The sequence below is a fragment of the Macaca thibetana genome, chromosome 13 (assembly GCF_024542745.1).
Source record: "Macaca thibetana thibetana isolate TM-01 chromosome 13, ASM2454274v1, whole genome shotgun sequence".
Classification (NCBI taxonomy): domain Eukaryota; kingdom Metazoa; phylum Chordata; class Mammalia; order Primates; family Cercopithecidae; genus Macaca; species Macaca thibetana.
Window position 1 is genome coordinate 84,584,621 of NC_065590.1, and position 4,909 is coordinate 84,589,529.

General features: G+C 36.3%; 1 long non-coding RNA gene across 1 annotated transcript; it reads left to right on the plus strand.

Moving 5' to 3' along the window:
* The first annotated feature begins 1,007 nt into the window (after positions 1–1,007).
* Positions 1,008–1,755, plus strand: LOC126934238 (uncharacterized). The gene is made up of 3 exons (XR_007718894.1): positions 1,008–1,075; positions 1,360–1,540; positions 1,664–1,755. It is a non-coding gene; the product is annotated as an uncharacterized LOC126934238 (long non-coding RNA).
* The last annotated feature ends 3,154 nt before the right edge of the window (positions 1,756–4,909 follow it).

The following is a 4,909-nucleotide window of genomic DNA, read 5'->3' on the forward strand; positions in this document are numbered from 1 at the left end:
CAAAGTGTTGCCATGCTGCAGCTGCTTAGGACATGGGTGCGTGTGTAGGACCCAGCGCTAACTTCCTCTTTGGAGCAATGCCTATTATGCAGTCTCCAGTGATGTTCTTATGCTACTATGAGAGCCTGCAAGGGTCAAGAAGGTCTCTTATGAATAGGGTTGTGGGAGTCCATGCTGGGAATGTAGCCTGCTGAGGATCTCTCACTTACCCTTTCCTTGCACGGGGTAACCTCTCCAGGGTCTCAGGTAGTCCTAGCCAAGCTGGCTGCCTCACTTTCCTCTCTTCCTATGTCTTGTGTGTTTCCTGTCACTTTGTTGAATTCCAGTATTCTGTCTTAGATACTCTAGTTGATGTGTGATTATATGCTTGTTATTAGGGTTTTTCTTTGTGGAGGAGGCAGGTGTGGAATGCCTTTAGTGATCACATTGAAGAAACTCCCAGCTCTTGTTTTACTGTACTTTTCCATAGTGAATAAAATTATCTCTTTAAACTGTATTATAAAAAAAATTTTCAATAATTATTATCTACTCAAAGGGATCTTCCTCAGTCAAGAGATTATAGCATCTTGGTGCCTCATAAACTTATCTTCAAATTACTATGTCACTAGAAATCAACTTATAAATATTGGAATAGCTTAAATATTTCTCATATCATCTGAAATTATTACAATGCATAAAATATTACCAGAATTGGCCATCTAGTTATTTAAATGCCTGACAGAATTTATTGAGTTACAATCCTTTTTGAAAATTAAAAACAAAAATAGTCATGCTTGTGTGTTTACAGATGATCAAATATTAACTATAGGTCAGACACTAATACAAAGAAATAAGTAACCCATAATATTTTAAAAATCTTTTTCATGTAGGTCATATTAATGATGAAAAGCATATAATAATAACATCCCAATGTAAAATTAACCTAGATATATGAGCCCTTAATTATAATATCTAGTAGATTTAAAAGTTTCCCGGATAATGCAAGAATCTTTATTTCTGGTTTCACAGGCCGAAGGAGAGAGTGGAAGAGGTCAAACATGGAAGATTTAAAAACTGTTTTAAAAAATAATTCTATGTGAGTACTTTCACAATGAAATAAAATGATATTTTAATGGTTAAGATAATCACACACTTAAAATAATTACTTATAGTACTTATAGAGTGTCTTTTCATTAAATGTGAATTATAACCAAGAAAAATAATGGCTTTACCTTACATACAGGAAATCATAGAAATGGGAAATATTTCATTAGTTGTTCCTATAACTCTTCCTTAGTTAGAGCTGGAAATGAGTGTTGAAGCTCATTTAAGAGCCTGGGACTTTGACATGGAATCCTCTGCCTTTTCATTTCATTCAAGCTCTGCCTCTGAAAGCCTACTAAACCCTCCCTGGCCCTTCCGGATTACTGACCTGTGACTTCTACCACATATCTCTTCTGCCGTGAGCAGTGCTTTTGTCAGAGTCGTGGAAAATTCACTTAAGAAAGCAAAACAAGGAAATGAGATGAGCGTTTTTCCTTTTGACCCTCTCAACTATCCGGTGAGTTTCTGTCCAGGGTGTGTTAAGGGGAGTAGGACATTTATGTTCTTAGCAGACGGTAAACTCCATGTGGAGACATAGGGCTTCATACTTTCTTGCTTTTTTTCCTTGTCTCTCCCCAAGGGCTGCTCAACAGTTGAGGCTGGTTGACTTGAATTCCACCCTGAAGCTTATAAAGTCATCTCCGGGTTATTCTGCTATCAGTGTGGTTATTTCAGGGAAGAGAAAGGGACAAAGAGACTCGCTCTTTTGCCAAGTGCGTTGTTCCAGGATGAGCAGGCTAGAGGAAGGAAAAAGAATGCTTTATGCTTTAAGTGCCTGCCTTTTCAGCACAAGGAAACCTGCTGCTATTATTTTCTCTATAATGCACTTTGGTAAAGATACATAATAGACATTTATATAATGCATGTAAAAAGTCAGAAAACCAGAAAGTTCTCTGACAGTAACACCTTACAACCTGATACTGAAGAAAATATCCTTGTAAGATGAGCATTGTGCATTTCATAGAGATTGCTCTTTTAGTTCCCTAAGCTTAACTGGCAGGCCTAGCATTTCATTACATCTCATATAGCGACTGATTGCTTGGGGCCTCATATTCCTTTAAAAGTCATGCCTTTACTGCCTTTCAGTAATTGCATTCTGTGTGTGCAATGATCTGAAAGCTATCTGAGGAGAAAGAGCATAATATTACATATATGTTAGAGAGAAATGCCAAACCCCTGCACCATTTCTTGACACTTGAAGATTTTAATAGTGCTGATTCAATTATAATGTAGTCACATCATTAATTTGTATTACCCTGGTTTGCAATTTCTATAGGCTTTTTAAAAGAAAAATAAACCCATTTAAATCTTTTTTTTTTTAATTTGTGGTTAATTAGATAATTGAAAGGGTCAATCAAGGATTTACCAAATACATTTCTAAACCAATGCAATGGTTCTTGCAAAACATCCAGCAGGCAATAAATGAATTAAAGGAAAAGATATTTAATGCTATGAAGAGCATGCACTAAAATATATAAATCCAGGAAAAAAATTATACGTGAGGAGCAAACTGACAGTTTGTTAGAGCCCAGCTTTGAAAGTCCAAAGGAAGAGGAGAGCAGAAAAATGACATCAAGGCCATAACCAATATGAGTATAGGTCCAATTAATTTATTGACATAATTAACACATAGTTAGTAATGACATTACAGAAGCAGTCAGCTAGGAAGTGTTCATATACACCGTTTGAATGAATTCAAAAGAACCCTGTACTTATCATAATTAAATTAATCATTCTGGGAAAGCAACATAGACTATGGAGGCCATAACAGCAGGCCAAAAGTCATGCATCCAATTAATTTTCTCACCAAAATAAAACATCTAGAATTTTTATATCTCATCAAACTGAATCCATAAAACAGAAATTACTATGACTATCAGGATTGAGTGGCCCTCTTGTAATTCTAGCATTTGCAAAGCTCTGAACCAAATTGCCTCGTGGTTTATAAAAAAGAAACAGGAAAACATAAAAATGAAGTTTTTAGGTGAAGTGCATTCTCTTGGCCAAGCAAATTCTTCACTTTTATATCTTTGCTTCTGGATACACACATAAAAATAAGAACTAAAAGAATTAAATTTAATATTTTCTAAATACTACATGAAGTAAAAGCAAAGTACAGAGAATACTCCCAACTGTATTTAAAATGATAGATTAAAAAAAACCTTTCTCACCTCTTTTCTTTAATTATGCTTTTAATGCTATTTGCTTTAATCTTGCACTGCTTTTGTTTACCTGGTGAGAAGGATGCAGACTTTTCTTTAATCAGGGAGATGAATTTTGTCCTGATATGGTTGTTATATATTGAACTTGCTAAAGTCAATAAAACTTCTAAGAAAAGAAATGCAAAAATTAAAAAGGAAGGGTGATTTTTTTAGGGAAAAATTTAGACTCTAGAAAAATAAGAGATAACAGGTTTTGGTAGAAAAGTTCTTTAGTGTATGTCTCCTATAGTATATGCTTCCTATAGTGTATGCTTCCTAGTGTATGCAGAGGAAAAAATGTATCTTGGAAATTTAGGAAAATATGGATCTGCATATAACTGGATAACATGTAAATGTGGGTAGGGGTTGGGGGTGGGTGTGTTAGATATAAGTGGGAATTTTCAAATAATAGTTGTTATCACCCAGAAATAGAATATGATTAGTCCTAGCAGAATATCCGTTGAATCTAGAAATTAAGAAATGACTTTTCTAGGGTGATTTCTCCTTGGTTCTTTATCTCTCTGGATCTTTAAGGCTGTGATGAAATCTATGTTATTTGTAGCTATTTGACATATTTGTGCACAACATGCAAGAACAAGAAGACAAGATTTAATAATAACTCAATAATATATATAGTCATGCCGACCATCTGCCTGACATTCTTCTAAGCTTTCTACCCACAAATTAACTGTTTGCATCCTACCAACAACCTTATGAGATAAATATTATTTCCATTTTTACAGATGAAAAAACTGAAGCAAGGGGAGGTTAAGTTCATTGTCTAGCTTCCTACAGCTAGAAATGGTAAAGCTGAGATGTAAGCATTCTGGAGTCTGTGCTTTTAGCCATTTCACTTTGCACTTATTTTACATCAAACCTTGGAGGCAAGATAGCTCTTCTCAGTCTGGACATAGGAATTGGCATTACCTTTTTGCCTGTTCTCCTAGCCAACGATTAAGTAGTATAAAAGGCAAGGTTGTGAGACCATCAGATGGACTGGTGGGCACTGGAGTGAATGAGAACGTTTAGGATAATTATACTTTCATTATAATACACTGCCCTTTTGGGGCGTCTTCAGATTTGTCTAGCCTACTTTTTCTGGAATCTGTGTCCACAGAAACCTGCCAGTCTGAGACCACAAGTGTATTTACGAAGGCCTCACTAGTGTTTGCCTCTGTCCATCCCCACCCTGAAATATTTTTTCATTTGCTTTAGATACTAGGGAAAGCACAGGAACCTATCTCGACTCTTGGGTGTTCAAGGAATGAGTAACATAGGCCAAGTCCTCCCCAAGATATTAAAGGGGATTATCTGGTACAATACTGACAGTAGATGGGAGAAGACGATGTGTGTCCTCAATGGGAGGCACAGCACCCCATGAGTGTCACAGGTTCTTGCTATGTACCCTGGTAGGCTGAGCCCTGCATTAATGTGAGTCTGAATTTTAGGGAGAAGGAGAATATAGCTGGGTTTTGAGAATTAGACAGTAGCAAGAAAGGACCTCTTATCTTTCATTCAGCTTCAGGTGCCTGGGTCAGAGCTGTCTGGGGGCTCTAAAATAAACACCTTGTTCTTTGACACATTGTCCATCATAGGAGCCTTCTTTTTCTTCCTGACAGGTGAGC